The sequence below is a fragment of the Pongo abelii genome, chromosome 2, assembly GCF_028885655.2.
Source record: "Pongo abelii isolate AG06213 chromosome 2, NHGRI_mPonAbe1-v2.0_pri, whole genome shotgun sequence".
Lineage (NCBI taxonomy): Eukaryota > Metazoa > Chordata > Mammalia > Primates > Hominidae > Pongo > Pongo abelii.
In genome coordinates, this window is record NC_085928.1 from 157,400,456 (window position 1) to 157,425,337 (window position 24,882).

At 37.3% G+C, this 24,882-nt stretch overlaps 1 long non-coding RNA gene across 2 annotated transcripts in view; it reads right to left on the bottom strand.

The window, feature by feature from the left end:
- Positions 1 to 19,841, bottom strand: part of LOC129058676 (uncharacterized) — a 76,997-nt gene extending 57,156 nt beyond the window's left edge. For both annotated transcript variants that reach the window (XR_010139411.1, XR_010139410.1), the window contains exon 1: positions 19,806 to 19,841. This is a non-coding gene — a long non-coding RNA (uncharacterized LOC129058676). The remainder of the gene's footprint in view (positions 1 to 19,805) is intronic.
- Positions 19,842 to 24,882: the final 5,041 nt, after the last annotated feature.

Below are 24,882 nucleotides of genomic sequence, written 5' to 3' on the forward strand. Positions count from 1 at the left end.
TCATCCATGGTTCTTGGTTGCAGACAATAGAGTCTACCATAATCAGTTTAAGTAGTAGGGAATTATTAAGAAATGTTAGAAATGTAACAGAACTTTTGGAAGGGCTGAGGGAATAGATTCTACGTTGAGGTAACAATAATAATTTCATTCATGACCCTGCAGATATGCCACTCCCCGTACCACAACCACGGTACTTTTACTGAAGTACTGTGGCTTTTTCAGGATTTTTCTTTGCCAAGTACAGAATCATGCTTGGTTCCATGACAAGAAAACTGCCACAACAGCTGACAGTATCAGATGCATGCCCTCTCTGCCACTCCACGCCTGGTGCCCTGGCTCACTCTTTATGTCTTGCTTCTAAGTTAAAGTCCCATACAAATCCATCTGATGAGTGGAAATTGCACTCATCACAAAGGAGAAATGTGTAGATCTCTTGAAATTCTGCCTTTGAAAGGTCCACAATATAGGAATAACGTTAAAAAGATTTGAGGCAGCCACAAATTACAGACACCTATTCTAAACCATTATTAAGCAAAACAAAACAAAGCAAATAAATAAATAAAAACCCACCAAAACCCTTAATACTGTGGTGTAGTAAGTTTAGGATACTTTTACTGTTATTGTGGATACAATTTGAAGTCTGAAGATCAGAATAAGAAAAATCAGGAAGTTAAGTGTCTAGCCAGCATTAAAATAATACAACAAAAAAAGAACTTGTTGGTTACCTGGTGCTGAATTAATCTTTTTTTTTTTTTTTTTTTTTTTTTTTTTTTTTTTTTTTTTTAAGATGGAGTTTCGTTCTTATGGCCCAGGCTGGAGTGCAATGGCGCGATCTCGGCTCACTGCAACCTCCACCTCCCCAGGTTCAAGCGACTCTCCTGCCTCAGCCCCTTGAGTAGCTGGGGTTACGGGAGCCCACCACCACACCCAGCTAAATTTTTGTATTTTTAGTAGAGATGGGGTTTCGCCATGTTGGCCAGGCTGGTCTTGAACTCCTGACCTCAGGTGATCCACCTCCTCGGCCTCCCAAAGTGCTAGGATTACAGGCATGAGCCACCGCTCCCAGTCTGAATTAATCTAACTTAACAAATATTTTATACTTTCTTGATACGGCCTCTAATTCCACTCCAATATTAGAAGCCTAACTTAATCAGTTTAGGGGCATTAAAAAATCCTACCTGTAAGTTGCTAAGGAGTGGTTTAGACCACAAGGTCTGGAGCAAGCCAACAGAAATCCAAAGGTTTCAGCTCACATAGCTTTTAGGCAACTGAAATTTCCGATTTATTTTGACACAATTCTCTACAGAGAGCACACGTTGGCATGGTTAAATGAGAATGACTTCCTCATAGAACAGTCTTACTTTTCTCTAGAAAATGACTAACTGGATATTGTCTCCAAAACTAAGCAGCTTCTTCCATTATTCATGTTGGATATAGATGAATACAGAGTAATATAATAAATAATAATAATACAAATAAAAATATGTATAAATAAACACGGCAAAGAATAATATAAAAATACAGAGAAGTTTTTTCTAAAGTAAAATTTATTTTTATGCTTCATAAATAAAATATATCATTCACATTTGTGCTTCCCAGAGAATGAAAACATTGTAATGGAATATCTGAGGACCTAATTCAATTTTACCAGTTTACTTTCCTTTGGACCAAGTATGTGTGGTAAACATTTTATACAGATAACAGCATGTGCTCATAGTTCAGGCAAGCACATAATTGCTTAATGAAAACAATTAGTAGCATTAGAAAACACTGATGTTGATTTTTTTTTCCATGCCTGTGAATGGATGTATACGAGAAGCTTTCACATAGACATTTATGGCTACTCTACTATTCCTTTCACAATTTATGTCTCTCAAAATATTTCCTATGGCTTATCTCATCTTTATTCTAAGCAAAATCTCTAGATTGGACCTGTTTCCCCAATGTCCATACTAATCTCTTCTCTTTTCTTATTCCTTATGGCTATAGCCACTTTTTGTCTTTTGTTTTCTATTGTTGCTTCTGCCTCATCTTTCCCTGTTGTGCTTTCTCTTTCTTGCTGTTGCTCAATTTGTGTTTCTTTTGAAATAATTTTTATAAATTTTTTTGTAGATAGTACTCTCCCATGTAAATTCGGATAAGCTATTTGTCCAATAGACTTTTAGTACGGTCAGTCTGTTCGATGGTAATTGTCGCCAAAAGGGTGGTATCCAGGAAACGCTGGAGTGATGGACCTTGCATGACTGAAATGGACACATATTCTTATCTCATGGGCTGAAAAATTTGACTTCAAGGGTTAAGAGAGTAGGTTTTCAATTCTAAATTTTAGATTAGCATCTAATAATACTGAAGAAAAAAAGGAAGAAAACTTTATGTTTAAGAAAGTTTTCAAAACAAAGATATGATAAAGACTAAATAAAAATATGTTCAATCTCACACTAAGGTATTTTTTTAGGAAAGAGTAGGGCTGAAGAATGGGAGTACGGCTAAAACAGTATGTAGGAGGTGGTAGCATGACATAAATACTGTGATGACTGGTTTTAGCTAGAAAAAGAATGTTCATGCTCTTTAAGGATAATTACATTTTTTACCCATTTATATTTCCTTATTCTGGTAAATAAGGAAATATAAATGGGTAATTATCCTTAGAGAGCATGAACTCTGAAAACAAAATGATTTTCATTGATTGAGTTTTGATAGAGGATAGTTTTTATTTAGCTTATCTGGCAAAGAATGTAATATTACTATTAGCTCCAGAGGGTTTCCTCAAAAGTTTCATTTGCAAGACAGAGGAGAGAGAGAGAGAGAGAGAGAGAGAGACAGAGCACTTTATCATGAATTCTGCTAGGTGTTGCAGATTTGTAGGGAAGAAAAAAGTAATATCTTTTCCTCATCCATCACAATGTTCATAGCTGAGACTCCTGTAAGAAAAGACAGATTAACAAGAGAAAATAATACACATTTATTCAATATAAATTTTATGTGACACAGGAGCTTTCAGAAATGAAGATCTAAAGAAACAGGGAGATCTGTGTATTTTTATGGACCATCACGCAGAAGTGTGTTTGGAGGACAAAGGGTATGATCTAATGCTAATAAACTGATGGGGATGGGGAGATACTTAGCAAGGCCCCTTGGTTCAGTTTTTTCTTGGTATCCCTGTGTGACATTCCTTCCCTCCAGGAATAGGACAGGACAATTGTCACATAAGGGTCTTCAGAGGAAAGGGGTGGGAGAAGGTTAGAGAGTGACCTTCTTGGATTTTCTGGCCTCCTTCAGGGACGAAGGGGCAAGGAGAATTTTAATTTCTATATCCTACTTCAGGGGGGAAAGGGGTGAGAGAAGGTCAGGGAGACCTTGCTGCTTCTGCTGTTTTCATGCCTTGGGGTACCATTTTCTGCACCCCATCAGGTTGCAAAGACAAATACAGCATAGCTGTCTTTGGGCTTTTATTCTAGCAAAGAATCAGCCCTCTGAGAGGGACTAACTTTATCTGTCTCAAGCATCAAGGAATTCTTCATGGAAGAATTACTGCCTGAACATGTTTTCAAGAAATGTTTCTTAATTCTTGTTGAATATTAGAAACAAATCACCTGGGAAGTGTTTAAATTACACGTGTCTGAACATCTTATGAGTCCTGCCCATCATCCTCTCCAAGATCCTACATTATTCTAATGGAATTATTCTAATTCCTATGTTATTCTACTGTACTGTAGGCTGGGTTGAGAATCACCAGTGTAGTGTCCATTATTTGGACCAGAAATAGCTTGGTTCTTAGAATCTCAGAGCTTGGCATACTTTTGAACAAGTACCTCAAATGATGCTTCTATACCTGGAAGTTTGAAAGCTTTAAATGATAGACAAAACTTTACTAGGTGGATTGAAGACAGTAGAAGAAGAAGGCATCCAAGGTAGGGGCAATAGCTTGTGCAAACCCACAGAGGTGTCAACCTTGATGGTGGATAATGAAGCTAAAGATTAAAAGAAGGGTCACCACTATGGAGAAGGTATTATGCCAACAAATGAACCTGACCCTTGCCAGGCAGATGAGGAGAGCCACTGACAGATTTAAAGGCCAGAGTAACATGCTCAGAGATAAATTTAGAAGGATCATTCTGGTGACAGTGTGTAGGAAGGACTGTAGAAAGGAAGACCAATATGGAGACTATTGAACAATTCAGGTGGTAAATGAAACTATGATGAAAAAAAAGTTCCATATACATTAAAGATGAAAGATGATACAGTGTGGAGATTTATTGAGGAATATAAGAATCTGAGAGAACTTCCATGTTTGTTTGCCTGTTTGTTGCTTGGATGTCAACACCTGAGTGTCCTACTTTACATGTAACTAAAGAGAATAACACACTCAATCTATTTCCTCTATGAATGTTAAATAAAAATATACGAATGCAAAATAATTCATTATATTGACATTGATAGGTAGAAAAATGGAGACACTATCAGTCACTTAATGAACTTTTAGGTGCTGACAAGAAATCTAAGTCAATTGTTATTTAATTGCAGGGTTAAGAGTTGCATGCAATAGACTAAATTGAAATTGAGCTTTGGGAATAGAGTTTTGAAAATTCAGATGCAGTGTGACAAGGCTGAAAGGTAAAATCAGTTATTTTCTGACCATTCTAGGTTTTATTAAACTGACCTAGAACTGCTTGGAAACAGCTATGATTACGAACTGGATATCTCATGGCTTTTCTTATTATGTCAGATTTTCTCTACAGCTAGAACTGGAGGCAACTTCATTTCTCAGTGTTTTTTTTTTTGTTTGGTTGAATCATATTTCATAATTTAATAACAATATGTGAGAAATAACTAGTAAAATTGTTTTAAGGAATGCTGTGAATATAAAATGTGTACAAACACATAATAATATACTTAATGAACTATAAAAATAAAAGGGTAGATTAATATCCTGTGAAACTCTAGTAAGTTAATTATGATACAAAGAGAGACAAAGGCATATGTATTTTACTTAGCTCTGTGTGGGAAGGAAATTTCTCATATCCTCATTCATAGGTGATCACTGGCTGTGCTGAATCACAGGAAAAGAAAGGCTGATGTTCATTAAGGACAGAGGGGGGAGATTAAAAATGAAGCAATTATGGCAAATGCATGTGTTGTTTTCGAGTTTCATTCATTTATTTAAATATTTTAATGACTCCCAAGTGATATATATAGTGTGAAATAAAAACATCTAAAATTGAGTAAAGTCATTTTTTGGAGAATTATATTTACATAAAATGATAGTCACTAGAAATTGGAAAACTCTCATGGATTGCCAAATAAAGTATGTAAGTCAATACATAATAGGAGGAGGATTAGTTCATTTGTTACTTTTTTATTTAAATAAAACTAGTTTAATGAAAATAGCCACATCATTTCTAAACATAAGAAAAATTCATACTCATTTCAAACTTTTCAGAAAATTATGAAGAAGAAAAGAATGGTCCTTTTTTTTTTCTGTCTCTACCCAGAAACAATTACTAGTACTATTTTAGTTATGCACCTGTAAAAAACAGTCTGGGAAGTTATCTGACTTTAGTTATTTGTATAGCCTGCTTTTTCTGTTACTAATGTGGTGTATAGGCTTTTTAATGTTAACCATTTTTATTTTATTTTTTATTTTTCCCTCTATTTCCCAGCTCCACCAAGCACCTCAGCCTTTCCTAGTTAAGGATCCCAGAATATCACATCACTCTCACATTCTCCTTTCCTTACTAAGGATCTTCCTCCCCACAGCCTTAATTCCCCCATACACACACACACACACACACACACACACACACACACACACAAAGTGCAGGATCCCACAACGGCCACCTGCTTTCCATTTTTCTAAATTTGCCACTAACAAGATCTGTAACGTCAGCCATTTTGTAAACCCCCTAATATTCCATTTTAAATGGTTGTAAGCCCCCTACTGTTGGATATTAACTTCTTACCATTTAAAAAAAACACAAACAAAACTGCAATAACCACCACTGTGTATATACCATCACAAACATCTAATTACTTACATAGGATAACTAATTTAGTAACATCTAATTATATTACTAAATTGACATCTAGAAAGGTGTCAGTATATAATTTACACCCACATTGATATGGAAAATGTTAATGTCCTAACCAATTTCATAGCTGAAAAATATCTACTTAAATAGCTCTTAACAGGACTTTTTAGTATTTAAATACTCTTTATATATGATCCTGCCCATCACTGCAGTTTCCATGGCTTCATTGTGCATTATAAATTTTTATGTAAATCAACGTGTCAATCTTTACTATAGAATGTTGTTCCCATCTTAAAATTATAAAAATTATTTCCCAAATTTTCTTTTGTTATATGATTCTTTGCAATTAAATCATCAACTTATTTGAGACTTTTGGTTTATGGTATGAGAAAAAAATACAATATTTGTAAACTGGAATAAAATGGTTCCAATGTCATTTATTCTTTAATTCATCCTCTTGGGAGTGGCAGCCAAGATGGCCAAATAGGAACAGCTCCGGTCTACAGCTCCCAGCGTGAGCAATGCAGAAGACGGGTGATTTCTGCATTTCCATCTGAGGTACCGGGTTCATCTCACTAGGGAGTGCCAGACAGTGGGCGCAGGACAGTGGGTGCAGGGCACTGTGTGCGAGCCGAAGCAGGGCGAGGCATTGCCTCACTCGGGAAGTGCAAGGGGTCAGGGCGTTCCCTTTCCTAGTCAAAGAAAGAGGTGACAGACGGCACCTGGAAAATTGGGTCACTCCCACCCTAATACTGCACTTTTCCGACAGGCTTAAAAAACGGCGCACCAGGAGATTATATCCCGCACCTGGCTTGGAGGGTCCTATGCCCACAGAGTCTCGCTGATTGCTAGCACAGCAGTCTGAGATCAAACTGCAAGGCGGTAGCCAGGCTGGGGGAGGGGTGCCCACCATTGCCCACGCTTGCTTAGGTAAACAAAGCAGCCAGGAAGCTCGAACTGGGTGGAGCCCACCACAGCTCAAGGAGGCCTGCCTGCCTCTGTAGGCTCCCCCTCTGGGGGCAGGGCACAGACAAACAAAAAGACAGCAGTAACCTCTGCAGTCTTAAATGTCCCTGTCTGACAGCTTTGAAGAGAGCAGTGGTTCTCCCAGCACGCAGCTGGAGATCTGAGAATGGGCAGACTGCCTCCTCAAGTGGGTCCCTGACCCCTGAACCCCGAGCAGCCTAACTGGGAGGCACCCCCTCGTAGGGGCAGACTGACACCTCACACGGCCGGGTACTCCACTGAGACGAAACTTCCAGAGGAACAATCAGACAGCAGCATTCGCGGTTCACGAAAATCCGCTGTTCTGCAGCCACCGCTGCTGTTACCCAGGCAAACAGGGTCTGGAGTGGACCTCTAGCAAACTCCAACAGACCTGCAGCTGAGGGTCCTGTCTGTTAGAAGGAAAACTAACAAACAGAAAGGACATCCACACCAAAAACCCATCTGTACGTCACCATCATCAAAGACCAAAAGTTGATAAAACCACAAAGATGGGGAAAAAACAGAGCAGAAAAACTGGAAACTCTAAAAAGCAGAGCTCCTCTCCTCCTCCAAAGGAATGCAGTTCCTCACCAGCAACGGAACAAAGCTGGACAGAGAATGACTTTGACGAGTTGAGAGAAGAAGGCTTCAGATGATCAAACTACTCCGAGCTACAGGAGGAAATTCAAACCAAAGGCAAAGAAGTTGAAAACTTTGAAAAAAATTTAGACGAATATATAACTAGAATAACCAATCCAGAGAAGTGCTTAAAGGAGCTGATGGAGCTGAAAGCCAAGACTTGAGAACTACATGAAGAATGCAGAAGCCTCAGGAGCCGATGCGATCAACTGGAAGAAAGGTTATCAGTGATGGAAGATGAAATGAATGAAATGAAGCAAGAAGGGACGTTTAGAGAAAAAAGAATAAAAAGAAATGAGCAAAGTCTCCAAGAAATATGGGACTATGTGAAAAGACCAAATCTACGTCTGATTGGTGTATCTGAAAGTGATGGGGAGAATGGAACCAAGTTGGAAAACACTCTGCAGGATATTATCCAGGAGAACTTCCCCAATCTAGCAAGGCAGGCCAACATTCAGATTCAGGAAATACAGAGAATGCCACAAAGATACTCCTCGAGAAGAGCAACTCCAAGACACATAATTGTCAGATTCACCAAAGTTGAAATGAAGGAAAAAATGTTAAGGGCAGCCAGAGAGAAAGGTCGGGTTACCATCAAAGGGAAGCCCATCAGACTAATAGCAGGTCTCTCGGCAGAAACTCTACAAGCCAGAAGAGAGTGGGGGCCAACATTCAACATTCTTAAAGAAAAGAATTTTCAACCCAGAATTTCATATCCAGCCAAACTAAGCTTCATAAGTGAAGGAGAAATAAAATTCTTTACAGACAGGCAAATGCTGAGAGATTTTGTCATCACCAGGCCTGCCCTAAAAGGGCTCCTGAAGGAAACACTAAACATGGAAAGGAACAACTGGTACCAGCCACTGCAAAATCACGCCAAGTTGTAAAGACCATCGAGGCTAGGAAGAAACTGCATCAACTAACGAGCAAAATAACCAGCTAACATCACAATGACAGGATCAAATTCACACATAACAATATTAACTTTAAATGTAAATGGACTAAATGCTCCATTTAAAAGACACAGCCTAGCAAATTGGATAAAGAGTCAAGACCCATCAGTGTGCTGTATTCAGGAAACCCATCTCACGTGCAGAGACACACATAGGCTCAAAATAAAAGGATGGAGGAAGATCTACCAAGCAAATGGAAAACAAAAAAAGGCAGGGGTTGCAATCCTGGTCTCTGAGAAAACAGACTTTAAACCAACAAAGATCAAAAGAGACAAAGAAGGCCATTACATAATGGTAAAGGGATCAATTCAACAAGAAGAGCTAACCTAAATATATATGCACCCAATGCAAGAGCACCCAGATTCATAAAGCAAGTCCTGAGTGACCTACAAAGAGACTTAGACTCCCACACATTAATAATGGGAGACTTTAACACCCCACTGTCAACATTAGACAGATCAACGAGACAGAAAGTCAACAAGGATACCCAGGAATTGAACTCAGCTCTGCACCAAGCGGACCTAATAGACATCTACAGAACTCTCCACCCCAAATCAACAGAATATACATTTTTTTCAGCACCACACCACACCTATTCCAAAATTGACCACATACTTGGAAGTAAAGCTCTCCTTACTAAATGTAAAAGAACAGAAATTATAACAAATTATCTCTCAGATCACAGTGCAATCAAGCTAGAACTCAGGATTAAGAATCTCACTCAAAACTGCTCAACTACATGGAAACGGAACAACCTGCTCCTGGATGACTACTGTGTACATAATGAAATGAAGGCAGAAATAAAGATGTTCTTTGAAACCAACGAGAACAAAGACACAACATACCAGAATCTCTGGGATGCATCCAAAGCAGCATGTAGAGGGAAATTTATAGCACTAAATGCCCACAAGAGAAAGCAGGAAAGATCCAAAATTGACACCCTAACATCACAACTGAAAGAACTAGAAAAGCAAGAGCAAACACATTCAAAAGCTAGCAGAAGGCAAGAAATAACTAAGATCAGAGCAGAAATGAAGGAAATAGAGACATAAAAAACCCTTCAAAAAATTAATGAATCCAGGAGCTGGTTTTTTGAAAGGATCAACAAAATTGATAGACTGCTAGCAAGACTAATAAAGAAGAAAAAAGAGAAGAATCAAATAGACGCAATAAAAAATGATAAAGGGGGTATCACCACCGATCCCACAGAAATACAAACTACCATCAGAGAATACTACAAACATCTCTATGCAAATAAACTAGAAAATCTAGAAGAAATGGATAAATTCCTCGACACATACACTCTGCCAAGACTAAACCAGGAAGAAGTTGAGTCTCTGAATAGACCAATAACAGGCTCTGAAATTGTGGCAATAATCGATAGCTTACCAACCAAAAAGAGTTGAGGACCAGATAGAATCACAGCCGAATTCTACCAGAGGTACAAGGAGGAACTGGTACCATTCCTTCTGAAACTATTCCAATCAGTAGAAAAAGAGGGAATCCTCCCTAACTCATTTTATGAGGCCAGCATCATCCTGATACCAAAGCTGGGCAGAGACACAACCAAAAAAGAGAATTTTAGACCAATATCCTTGATGAACATTGATGCAAAAATCCTCAATAAAATACTGGGAAACCGAATCCAGCAGCACATCAAAAACCTTATCTACCATGATCAGGTGGGCTTCATCCCTGGGATGCAAGGCTGGTTCAATATACACAAATCAATAAATGTAATCCAGCATAGAAGCAGAACCAAAGACAAAAACCACATGATTATCTCAATAGATGCAGAAAAGGCCTTTGACAAAATTCAACAATCCTTCATGCTAAAAACTCTCAATAAATTAGGTATTGATGGGACGTATCTCAAAATAATAAGAGCTATCTATGACAAAACCCACAGCCAATATCATACTGAATGGGCAAAAACTGGAAGCATTCCCTTTGAAAACTGGCACGAGACAGGGATGCCCTCTCTCACCACTCCTATTCAACATAGTGTTGGAAGTTCTGGCCAGGGCAATTAGGCAGGAGAAGGAAATAAAGGGTATTCAATTAGGAAAAGAGGAATTCAAATTGTCCCTGTTTTTAGATGACATGACTGTATATCTAGAAAACTCCATCGTCTCAGCCCAAAATCTCCTTAAGCTGATAAGGAACTTCAGCAAAGTCTCAGGATACAAAATCAATGTACAAAAATCACAAGCATTCTTATACACCAATAACAGAAAAACAGAGAGCCAAATCATGAGTGAACTCCCATTCACAATTGCTTCAAAGAGAATAAAATACCTAGGAATCCAACTTACAAGGGACGTGAAGGACCTCTTCAAGGAGAACTACAAACCACTGCTCAAGGAAATAAAAGAGGATACAAACAAATGGAAGAACATTCCATGCTCATGGGTAGGAAGAATCAATATCGTGAAAATGGCCATACTGCCCAAGGTAATTTATAGATTCAATGCCATCCCCATCAAGCTACCAATGACTTTCTTCACAGAATTGGAAAAAACTACTTTAAAGTTCATATGGAACCAAAAAAGAGCCCGCATCGCCAAGCCAATCATAAGCCAAAAGAACAAAGCCGGAGGCATCATGCTACCTGACTTAAACTATACTACAAGGCTACAGTAACCAAAACAGCATGGTACTGGTACCAAAACAGAGATATAGATCAATGGAACAGAACAGAGCCCTCAGAAATAACGCCGCATATCTACAACTATCTGATCTTTGACAAACCTGACAAAAACAAGCAATGGGGAAAGGATTCCCTATTTAATAAATGGTGCTGGGAAAACTGGCTAGCCATATGGAGAAAGCTGAAACTGGATCCCTTCCTTACACCTTATACAAAAATTAATTCAAGATGGATTAAAGACTTAAATGTTAGACCTAAAACCATAAAAACCCTAGAAGAAAACCTAGGCATTACCATTCAGGACACAGACATGGGCAAGGACTTCACGTCTAAAACACCAAAAGCAATGGCAACAAAAGCCAAAATTGACAAATGGGATCTAATTAAACTAAAGAGCACAGCAAAAGAAACTACCATCAGAGTGAACAGGCAACCTACAAAATGGGAGAAAATTTTCGCAACCTACTCATCTGACAAAGGGCTAATATCCAGAATCTACAATGAACTCAAACAAATTTACAAGAAAAAAACAAACAACCCCATCAAAAAGTGGGCAAAGGACATGAACAGACACTTCTCAAAAGAGGACATTTATGCAGCCAAAAAACAAATGAAAAAATGCTCACCATCACTGGCCATCAGAGAAATGCAAATCAAAACCACAATGAGATACCATCTCACACCAGTTAGAATGGCAATCATTAAAAAGTCAGGAAACAACAGGTGCTGGTGAGGATGTGGAGAAATAGGAACACTTTTACACTGTTGGTGGAACTGTAAACTAGTTCAACCATTGTGGAAGACAGTGTGGCGATTCCTCAGGGATCTAGAACTAGAAATACCATTTGACCCAGCCATCCCATTACTGGGTATATACCCAAAGGACTATAAAGCATGCTGCTATAAAGATACATGCACACGTATGTTTATTGCGGCACTATTCATAATAGCAAAGACTTGGAACCAACCCAAATGTCCAATAATGATAGACTGGATTAAGAAAATGTGGCACATATACACCATGGAATACTATGCAGCCATAAAAAATGATGAGTTCATGTCCTTTGTAGGGACATGGATGAAATTGGAAATCATCATTCTCAGTAAACTATCGCAAGGACAAGAAACCAAACACCGCATGTTCTCACTCATAGGTGGGAATTGAACAGTGAGAACACATGGACACAGGAAGGGGAACATCACACTCTGGGGACTGTTGTGGGGTGGGGGGAGGAGGGAGGGATAGCATTAGGAGATATACCTAATGCTAAATGACGAATTAATGGGTGCAGCACACCAGCATGGCACATGTATACATATGTAACTAACCTGCACATTGTGCACATGTACCCTAAATCTTAAAGTATAATAATAATAAAATAAAATAAAATAAATTCATCCTGTCTTCACTACTAAAGAAATTCAGTTTTATTACATATTAAATACTCATACATGCTTGGATCTGTTTCTGGAGCTGTTAGTATATTCCATTTTTTTCTTATTCCTGAATCAATAACAGTTTAATTAATTATATTCTTATGTTTCTTATACTTGATAGACCAATCCTTTCCATTTTCTTTTATTTTAAGTTATTTTCTGGTTATACTCACGCACTTAGTGTTCCAATGAATTTAAAATAATTTTATACTTTTTTCTCCAGTTTAATTGTGGAATTAATTAATATTCATTATATTCATAGGTCAACTTGTAGAAAATTTGTATCTGTACAATACATAGTGATACCATCCAAGAACATGGCCTGTGACTCTGCACATTAAGGTTCTAACTCTTAAATTAAATTTTTGAAGTTTAAGAAATCTGTGCACCTGTACAACTTTTGAAACTTTACAACTGTAAAACTATACAATTGTATGTTGTAAAGAACATCATTACTGCCTGCTTTTATTAGGTTTATTCCAAAGTGGGTTTTTTTCCCATCTTTTTTTTATTTTGTTGATATTGCTATTGTGGATAAATTTATTCTTCTAATATAGTTACAAAATAATTTTTCAAATTAATTTGAAATTCACTATCCTACTGAATTCTTGGTGTTTCTGAAGACTTAATTTTTTTAGATTTATCTTGTATCAGATAACTTGTGAATTATACCACATTCACTCTATTCTTTCAATATTTATAAGTTCTATTACACAATTTGTTTTCTGAAGCTAAATTAAAACTAGTAGTGTTAGTATGTAAGCTCATTTGATCCTTGACTTTAATGGGATTGTCTGCTGTAATCTGCTACTGGGCATAAAGTCTGCCATACATACACACACATACACACCCAATGATGAATTTTATAATAAATTTTTTCTGTAATTAATTGATGTGAGATTTTTTTCAAGCCATTAATATGATGAACACCATAGACAACATATTCTCATGTCTCCAATAGATAATTATAAAATTCCTGTGCATTCTCCAGAACAATTTTAATCCTTTTTTGTCTAACTCAGTGATCTCCAAATTGGGATCATACACTCAGGTGAGTGAGAAAAAATATATTAAAACTGTGAATTCAATTATCTATGTCTTTTTAAAACAACTGCCTGGATTTTTGTAGAGCATTACATCTATTTTCATATTAATAATTTAAAATTTTATTTTAAATTGACTGATTTATTAGTCTGTTTTCACACTGCTATGAAGATAACTACCTGAGACTGGATAATTTATTTTTAAAAAGGAGGTTTAATTGACTCACAATTTGGCATGACTCAGATGGGGAAGGAAAATATGTCTTACATGGCGGCAGGAGAGAGAGAACATAGGAAAACTTGCCACTCTTGAAACCATCAGTTCTCGTGAGAACTCTCTCACTATCATGAGAACAGTACTGGGGAAACCACCCCCATGATACAATTACCTTCTACCAGGTCCGTCCCTGGACATGTGAAGATTACAATTTGAGATGAGATTTGGCAGGTGGGGTGGTGGGGGCGGGAGGGCGGGACACATAGCCAAACCATATCAACTAATAACTATAAATATTTAGGTGGTACAATGTGATGATTTGATATATGTTTACATTGTGAAATGCTTTTTAACTAAATAAGCAAATATTAGGTTTGCACACTCAATATTTTTATCTTGCACTGGTCCCAGATAAGCAAGAAGAGATGTTGAACTTTCACTGTTTTCCTGAACAATGGAGAAATTATCTCCCTTTGTGAAATGTTACTTTCTGAGGTCAGTCATCTCAATTTATAGTTGATTTTTACAATTATAATTTTTTTCTTTCAATCACATTGATTACATTGATGCTATGACATTTGCTACATGAATATCTGTTTATAAAATTGAATTTCATAAGACCTATAAAGAATAAAAATGCCCATATTTCAGCTTAATGTTTTCACATTACATATTTTCTGATATTAATACTGTGTATATTACTTTTGTTTTTTAAATTTGCCTGTTTGGGTTTTTTTTTTGTTTTGTTTTTTGAGACAGAGTCTTGCTCTGTCACCCAGGCTGGAGTGCAGTGGCATGCCACCTTGGCCACTGCAGCCTCTGCCTCCAGGTTTCAAGCAATTCTCCTGCCTCAGCCTCCTGAGTAGCTGGGACTGCAGGCGCACACCCCCACACCCAGCTAATTTTTGTATTTTTAGTAGACATGGAGTTTCTCCATGTCAGCCAGGCTGGTCTCAAACTCCTGATTTCGGGTGATCTGCCTGCCTAGGCCTCCCAAAATGCTGAGATTATAGGCATGAGCCACCACACCCAGCTGCCTGTTCTATTTTTACCCGCTCGTTTTTGAGGTACTTTAAGTTCTGCATTATGCTTAACAAAAAAATACTAAACATAATCCCAATATAAGTGTATGTACTGTCACAACTATATTAAATATTATTTGAGAAAAGATACCCAATAATAGAATCAATAAATCTGAACAGGGTAAGGCACAAGTATTATTTACAGATTTTATGATTCATGAAGTCCATCTTCTCAAATTTGCTTAAGGCCCCAGAGGCACTTTTTCTAAATGTGCCTTTTGTATTTTGGAGTAAGCATTCCAAATATCCTCTTCATTTTTCTTTTATATGTAATGTTGCTTTCTCCCCTTGGGTAATATTTTTCATTGACTCCACGGGCATTTTATTTCCTGCTTCTTCCTCATAGCTGTAGTGGAGCTGGGCATTTGGCCAGGATTTGGATGGGTGGACCCTCACTGAACTCTCTCCTAGCTAACCCAGTTCACCCTTAGACTTTCAGCTGGAAAACTGGCTGCAGTTTATTATTTGTGTTTAGTCATTTAGCTGTCACATGTGCTGAAGGAACATGTGCTGGGAGGTGGGGCCGCTTGAGTTAGAACAGCAGCAGGTCATGTTTTCTCTGATCACCCTCCTCTGTCTTTGACTGTGGGATTCCATCTGCACCTATGCAGGTTAAGATTCTTCCTGATCTCTGTAGTTTGACAAGAACACCTCGGTCTAACTAGAAGCAGTGGGTGCAAAACTTGTGGCTCAAACCTTTTGTTTATTCTTTCATTTGCTTGCATATTAATGATTTTTTTGTTTTCCAAAAAAAATCCTTTGGGCAAGTAGAAGTTGCCTAGTCTATCAATCCTTATAAAACCTTCTCTTTTAGCAGGATGTATCTCAATTATTTAATTTTAGCTAGGGGAATTAATTTGAATTAAATTAAATTAATTCCCCTCAAAAAAATTGTTTGAGGGAAGGATCTTAGCCTGAAATGACCATAGTCAATACTAAAAAGGTCTCATACACAGTTTCAGCACTTGTTTCCTGGAAAGTATGAGATATGTGGGCTGTCATTATAAATAAATCTTTTAATACTTGTAAGTTAACCTCAGAAAGCAATACAGAAGGAAAGAAGAAAGCAATTGAGTAAATAGTTACCTTTACAAATTGTAAATATAAACCTACATATAAAAAGAATGAGAAAATAGTGACTACCCTAATGGTACTTGAATGGGTTCTAGTAACAAGATAAATTTTCCACTGGTAATACCTTAAATAGATTTAAAATATTCTGTCTCAATTAAAAAAAACATACGGAAGTAGAGATGATATTATTTGGAAAGTGGGTGACTTAAAACTGTTAATAGCTCAATGATGAAGACATTGTTGATGATGCGAAAAGCTTGAAAACAATTGTTTAAGTTAAGATTTTAAAGTATTTTTAAGTTACCATCTACTCATCATTTCTGCATGTATTCATGGAACTAACTCTACAGGGAAATTAACTTTAAAGTAGACGTTTGACATTTTATTCGTATATCTAAAAATTGCTAAAGTCAAATTGGCCAGGAATTTTTTAATCTTCTGTTTTGGGTAGGAAAATACAAATGGCTTTGCTGAGATCTCCCTTAAAGACTTTACTTTGTTATTTCTTGAAACAGAGTAAGCAGCCCAGCTTCTAATATTGGTGGAACCCGATGGAAGAGAACAAATGGAGCCCCACTGCCATATATAGTGATTATCTAAATTTATTTTTAAAAATCTGACAATTAAATAAAACATATTACTCTCATTTTATGTTGAAAATATACTGTCACCCATTGTGATGGCTCATGCCTGTAATCCTAGCACTTTGGGAGGCTGAGGCCGGAAGATCACATGAGCTCAGGAGTTCAAGGCTAGTCTGGGCAACATGATGAAACCCAGTCTCCACCCAAAATACAAGAAAATTAGCCAGGTGTGGTGGCACACCCCTGTGGTCGCAGCTACTCAGGAGGCTGAAGTGGGAGGATTTCTTGAGCCCAGGAGGTGGAGGCTGCAGTCAGCCAAGATTGAGCTACTGCACTCCATCTTAAGTGATAGAGTGAGATCCTGTCCCAAAAAAAAAAAAAAAAAATCCTCCAAAAATATACCTTCATAAAAAACAAAAATTAAAAAAAAATACTGCAAAGCAATTGTTTTCATGTGGCTCGAAAGTCAGCAAATACTAACAAATTATGGTACTTTAATATTGTGCATACTTGAGTGATCTGGTAGTAGGTCGAGAATGTTTAAATGAGTAATAAAATAAAGGCCAGCAGCGTTAATAAATTCTTATTGCTCTTATTTCAGCAAAATTCCCAGTTATTGTGTTAATATAATTGAGATGTTTTATGTAATTTGTGTTGTGAGTATAATGTTAAATTTGACAATCTTTCTGAAAGCATCATAGGCCCTAGTTTTCATTAACTTTTTTATTTTGTTTTTGACATGGAATCTCACTCTGTTGTCTAACCTGGAGTGCAGTGGTGAGATCTTAGCTCACTGCAACCTCGGCCTCCTGGGTACAAGTGATTCTCTTACCTCAGCTTCGGCCTGCCTAGTAACTGGGATTACAAGCATTTGCCACCATGCCTGGTTTATTTTGCATTTTTAGTAAAGATGGGGTTTCACCATGTTGGCCAGGCTGGTCTTGAACTCCTGGCCTCAAGTGACCCACCTGCCTCAGCCTCCCAAAGTGCTGGCATTACAGGCATGAGCCACCAGACCTGGCCTTAATTTTGAAGAAACTTCACTTTGCTAAGCTTTACATACCATGCATTATAGGTTGAATCAAACTATAGTTTGTAGTACTTTGTTACGGCAGCCCTAGCAAACTAATACACCATGTTTAAGCTCTGTAATGAAGCCACATATAACTTGTTTCATTGATAAAATTTAAATATAATGTTTTCTCCTAACAATCCCCTCTACTTATTTCATGCTTTTACCGTCTCCTAAAATAAATTCACAAATCATACAATTCTTCCTTAAAATACTTCAATATTGAGATATTTTACAGTAAACAAGAAATAGCAATGTGCTATTCAATTCTTTCAAGTTGCTTTTCAAATGAGAAAAAACTTGATCTAGTGTGGCCAGCAACTTTTGTCTATAGAAATTAAATCTTAGTAAATATTTTATTAAAATAAAGCTATTCACAATTCTAGCATTCAATATCCACATAGCTGCCCACACAAGGATCTGTATTTAGCTTCAAGCATGTTACATCTAGACCTACATTTATATAAATATAAGATGAATGTGAATTTTTTAATATTGTGAATTTTTTCTCAGCCACTGGGTGCAACTGTTATAAATACTGCAAATGTATTGTGAATACCTCCGGGTCCAATAATTAGAACATGAAGAAAAGCAAAAAAAAAAATTAATGGTTGACGTTATTGCGGAGTAAATCTTCATTGAGCACAAAATATTACACTCAAACTATGTATGATGAAAGATTGTACTAGTTAATTAATTTGTATTTTTCTCTTCTCTGTATGCTTCAACTACAAAAATCTTCCTTGAACTGTGAAGCAGTACCCATCTCTAATGGCACAACCTGCAATTCCTGAAGATGTTCAAATGAATTCAGCGAGAGCTGTGGATGAGAGTTCCCTTGGAGTCTGAATGCTGTTAGTCCCAAGAGCCAGTGGGTAGTTGTTTGATACCAATGCTGAGTACTGAATTCTTTGTGACTTAGGGACCCATGTGTGTTTTAGTGAATTTACTTTTGTTTGCTTCTGATAGACAAGATATAAAAGACCCTTTAAAATGTGGAGCGCAGTACAGGAATCCCTTTTCCCTGAGTCTTTACTGCTCTTTATTGAAGGGGGGATAAGATCCCATAGAGTCTACTTTTCTCATGATTTTTTTTCATGTCCCTTTCTAGGTCCTCATCTCTTCAACACGTTTGTAATGGAGCCATTGAGAATTGTTTCACTTGTTATCTGCTAGACACAGAAAGATAAAAGAGAGAAAAAAAGAGGAAAAAATCACGTAATGAAACTCTATGTGTTGTAATTGATTTGCTTCAGAGTTTGCTATGTCTGGCACACGTTCTTCAGAGGATGTGTGTGTGTCTGTGTGTGTGTGTGTGCAATTACTGTCATTTTCAGCTTTTATTTAAAATGAAATAATGGAAAATACTCTATTTTTAGTTTTATTTATTTATTTATTTATTTATTTATTTTTGAGATAGAGTCTCACTATGTTGCCCAGGCTGGAGTGCAGTGGCACGTCTCAACTCACTGCAGCCTCCACCTTCTGGGTTCAAGTGATCTCCTGCCTCAGCCTCCCGAATAGTTGGGACTACAGGCATGTGCCACTACACTGGGCTAATTTTTTGTATTTTTAGTAGAGACAGGGTTTCATCATGTTGGCCAGGCTGGTCTCAAACTCCTGACCTCAGGTGATCTGCCTGCTTTGGCCTCCCAAAGTGCTGGGATTACAGGTGTGAGCCACCATGCCTGGCCTATTTTGGTATGTTTTTGAGAGAAGAAAGAAAAAAGCGCACAGTCTTTCTGCTTCCTGCTTTAACATCACTGATAATTTTTAAACCTAGAAATATTTATGGCTAAATTTATAAAATTCAGTACATTCAGCATAAAAACACAGATTCAAGTACCATAACTGGATTATAAAACTTTACACAATAATGAAAAATAATAATGTATGTAGATTTTTCACAGAAAATTTATTTGGGGTTCCTATGTTTATTTTTTTGTATGTTAGGTTATGTTCTAAACATTTATGTAATTATTAAAAATTAATAATGTAATTAGAACTGCAGAAATAAACTGGAAATGAAAGTGCGTACCTTTGTCTATCAGCTGGAAAGTCCCACTTGGAAACTGTTGAGATGTAATAATGGCACCATTATGACAGAACACAACAGTGTCATCACACACGGAGTATTTCCACAGGTCGAGGAGTAATAGTGTGCAAGTGACATATTAACAAACACAAACTTGTTTCATTTAGGTAGTGTTAATTAGTGCCTCATATAATTATTGACATCTGGTCTGGTTTTCACCTGCTTTCCCTTTGCTGATAAATCCCATCTCCATTTAGGTGAAGTCAGCAGATTAGGCTTCAACATAAAGGACAATGTATCTAGAAAAGTATACAGGCTTTAAGGTAAATATCAAAAAGAATTGATAAATACTGAATAGAACTCCAAAAATGAGAATAATTAACACAAGAAAAAACAATACATGTATGTTTATATCCAGCAGAATCTTTGTAAACCATGGACCCAGCAGTTCAGAAAAGATTCTGAAGACTGTACCTATAGATTCATCCTGTTTCAATACAGAAAATATTAATTATAACTTGCTTAATTGGAAACAAAAGAAGTATAACAATACTTGGAAAGCAGATAACAAGTTAATGGAATTTTCTGATTGGTTAAAAATTACTTTGAAATAGATTCTTCTTTCAATACTTATTAGTATTGAAAGCCTATTTAGAAAGCCTTCTAAAACATGCAGTTAGTGACTTCCACCCTAGTAAATAGTATGCAAATATTTTCTGGAGATTGAGGATTGTGCAATGCTTCAAAATTATGCTATAAAGTAAAAAATGTGGTACTGTACAGGCATATTCAGTGGATTGAAACTTAATCCAGAGGGACTATAGCACAAACTCCAGAAGTTATTCTCTTGCACAAACTCCTCCCTGTTTTGCTGTCATTTACATTTTTTTTTTTTTTTTCTAAATCTGGTGTAGACAGTTGAAATATGTATTTTTCTAGTGAGTGATTTTGCTGGTAATTCCATTTTGTTTTACCTTATTAAGAAAATCCCTCTGACAGTTCTCATTCTGTTTATACAATCATTTAATTTTCCCTCTACTGGGTCATTTCCAGTAATATACAAACATGCTATATTTCTTTCATTTAAAAATATTTTATCTAACTAATTTTTTTGCCAGCTGCTTCTCCAAGTCTCTGAATCTTTTTCCACAAGTCTCCCTGAAATAATGGTACATATCTGCTGCCTTCTGTCTCTCTTCTCCCATTTCCCTTTATCTCCTTTCCAATCATGCTTTTGTGTCCACTACATGACCGAAACTTAACTCTTTAGGCTCACGTTCATGTTGCTAACTCCAGTAGTTACATTCTCAGTCCTCTTCTTCCTAGACCCTTGTCAGCATTTGTCCAACTGATCCTCGCCATCTCCTTGCTATGCTTTCTTTTCTTGGCTTTCCAAACACCATACTTTCTTACTTTCTTGGTTTTCATCCTGCCTCAGTGCTCACTCTTTCTCAATCTTCTTCTTTTTTTTTTTTTTTTTTTTTTTGAGATGGAATCTTGCTCTGTTACCCAGGCTGGAGTGCAGAGGCACAATCTCGGCTCACTGCAACCTCCATCTCCCAGGTTCAAGCGATTCTCCTGTCTCAGCCTCCCGAGTATCTGGGATTACAGGCCTGTACCACCATGCCCGGCTAATTTTTGTATTTTTAGTAGAGACGGGGTTTCACCATGTTGGCCAGGCTGGTTTCGAACTCCTGACCTCATGATCCGCCCACGTCGGCCTCCCAAGGTGCTGAGATTACAGGCCTGAGCCACTGCGCCCAGCCAATCTTCTTTAGTTCAATTATTTTCTTCTCTGAAACTCTAAATATTGGGATTTTTCCCTATCTACATTTATTTTCTTGGTGACTTCATTCAGACTCAGGATACTAAACAATATTTTTAGGCCAAGAAATTCCAAATATATATCTCCAGTCCAGACCACTCTCCTGAACTCAACATGTACATTCAACTACCTGCTTACAATCTCCACTACTAGATAGAAACTCTAATAGGTAACTCAAACTTAATATGTCCAGAACCGAATTCCTGGTCTTCCTTTAAAAATCTTACAGTCTCACTTACTACAATGCCTTTCTTTCAGTTGCAAGGGTGGCCAACCATCCCAGTTTACCAGGAACCGAGTAAGTTCTCAAGATGAAGAATTTTCATTGTTAAAACTGGGAAAATTCTGAGCAAAATACAGTAAGTTGGTCACCCTACCAGTTGCTCAGGACAAATATTTTAGTGTCATCCTTGATCTTTCTCTCACATCTCATATCTGGTATATTAGAACAGCCTGTTGTCTTTACCTGTTAACTGACTGTTTCCTATCACCTCCATTACTACCTCCTGGTCAAACCCCATCTTCTCTCATCTGAATTACTGAAGAATCCTCCTGATTTTCCCACTTCCGCCCTTCCATCTTTTATCGTGAATTCTCAACACAGCCACCAGAGTAATCTTTCAAAAGTATAAGCCAGGTCATGACGTTCCTTATTTTCCAAACCTTGCAATCTCCTCTTATTTCAAAGTAAACACCAAAATATCTACAATGGCATATAAACCCTACATGATGTAACCCTAACTCCTGCTCTATATATAGTCCCACCAAGAGTTGATCATTTACCTCAACTCCTACAATTATTGTCCTTGCTCACTTTGTTTTGCCACATTAGTTCCCATGACATTTCTCTTTCCTGCACACAGACTACTGTCTTAGGGCCCTTGCACTGGAAGTTTCTCCTGCTTGAAACACTCTTCAGGTATTTTCATAATTAACACTTTCACCTGCTTTAGGTTTTGCCCCAAAATTCACCAACTGCATAACCATCTTACTATTAAAAATTGCACTCCCCTCCACTCCCCTGCTCCTTTCTGTGCCCTATCTTTCCCTATAATTCTTGTAATATTTAACATTCACATAATTAACATATTATCATATGTATTTTTGTTGTCTTTCTACCCATGCTAAAATATAAGCTCCAGCAAAGTAGAGAATTCAAAAAATATTTCTCAGCTGATACACACAAAATTCCTAGAACAATACTTGACACACGAAGCACTCGATAAATATTTACTGAATGAACAAATGTATTTATTTAACCTCACTTTAATAAGTACCTTTTAAATTCCCCTCACATTCCTAGCTCCATCCCAGGTGCTTATGGAAGACTTTAAAGGTGAATGAAACATTGTCCTTAAATTTGAGAAACTTACCATCCATTTGGAGAGTTGAGATATAATTATTAAGAAAGCAATTAAACATTACAACATGTAGTAATAGCTACAAACCTGTGATCATGAGAAAATTTGAGTTTCCTTATTGGCATAATTAGTTGCTTACTCTTGGGGTTGTCTAATACACTTTCAACTCTAAAATAATAACACTTTATGATTTTATAAATTATTAATGTAAAAGAATTATTGAAGAGAGTTAGGTGTGGTCAAACCACTAGAAGAAGCTACACGAATCAATAAGTATAGGAGAAACTGGGAGTCAAAAAGTATTAGAGCACACTTTACAAATCAGAAGGATAAAGAAGAGTAGTAGCAAATCTTTCCAAAGGGAGGAGAGCTTACCCTGACTAGAAATGACAGGATAGGTCTGACAACAGGGGACCCTGGGCAAAATCTTCACTGCCTCCAAGGTGAAAGTGAGTGCAAGAAAATTAGTGTGCACACCTGGGAGAAGTCACAGAATGCTGGGAAGTCTGGAACTTGGAAATCAGTGAAATAGGAACTCCCTCTCCAACCTCCTATGACTTTCCAGAACTGAGATATATGTGCTGAGAAAACTGAAAAATACAAACATACTCGGAAACAAACAAAACTGAGCAGGACAGAAATGACTGGGAGAAACGGAGGCTGAAGAATCTCGAAAGGAGGAAAGTTTTTAAAAGGTCCTTTAACAGCAAAATATAATGTCTAAAACAGAAAGCACTGAGTAAATCAGGCTCCTAGAGCTCATGAGCTAAGCATAGGCTGGAGACTGAAAGTTGTCCTGAATACAGTTAGATCTTCATGAAGAGAACACATTTTGAGCCTTTCTGGTAGTGACCTTCAAAAAAGAGGATACCTTTAATTAATAATATTGGGAAAGCTATGCTACTGCCCATTCCCCTTCTAAGAAGTCCGTCCCTCCCTCCCTCCCTTCCTCTCTTCCTCCCTTCCTCCTTTCCTTCCTTCCTTCTTTCCTTTCCTCTTTCTGAAAGGCCTCACTTCACTGCCCAGACTGCTTTTTAACTCCTGGCTTCAGGCAATCCTCCTGCCTTGGTCTACCAAATTACTGGGATTATAGGCACGAGCCACAGTGCCCAGCCCTAAAGAGCCTCTTTCTAATAGCTTAGGAAAACTCACTCCTTTATAAATGTGGGGGAAAATGCAGTCTAACTCCAATATATGTTACTGCTAAAAAAAAAAGTAATAAAAGTTAATATGATAATGTTTCAAAAGACAGTAAGAACACATAAGAAAAAAATATGTGGCCTCAAAACAGAAACTCTGGCACAATATTTCAAAGTAAGCTACAGAAAATGCTAGAAGCTTTGAAATACTATTTCAATTAAGAAATTCAAAATCTGCCGGGTGCAGTGGCTAACGCCTGTAATCCCAGCACTTTGGGAGGCTGAGGCGGGCGGATCATGAGGTCAGGAGATCGAGACCATCCTGGCTAACGTGGTGAAAACCCGTCTCTACTAAAAAAATACAAAAAAAAAAAAAAAAAAAAAATTAGCCAGGCGTGATGGCGGGAGCCTATAGTCCCAGCTACCTGGGAGGCTGAGGTAGGAGAATGGCGTGAACCCGGAAGGTGGAGCTTGGAGTGAGCCGGGTTCATGCCACTGCACTCCAGCCTGGGCGACAGAGCGAGACTGCATCTCAAAACAAAACAAAACAAAACAAAACAAAAAAAGAAATTCAAAATCTCAGAGCTTATATGGATAACTGATAAAAAGACAGGAAGGAGGGATTGACAATTATTAAAATTGAATTGGAAAAAGGAAAAAAAATTCAGAAATAAAGCTAAAATAAGAATATAAGAGTAAATTCCCAGCCTGGCCAACATGGTGAAATCCCATCTATACTAAAAATACAAAAAAGA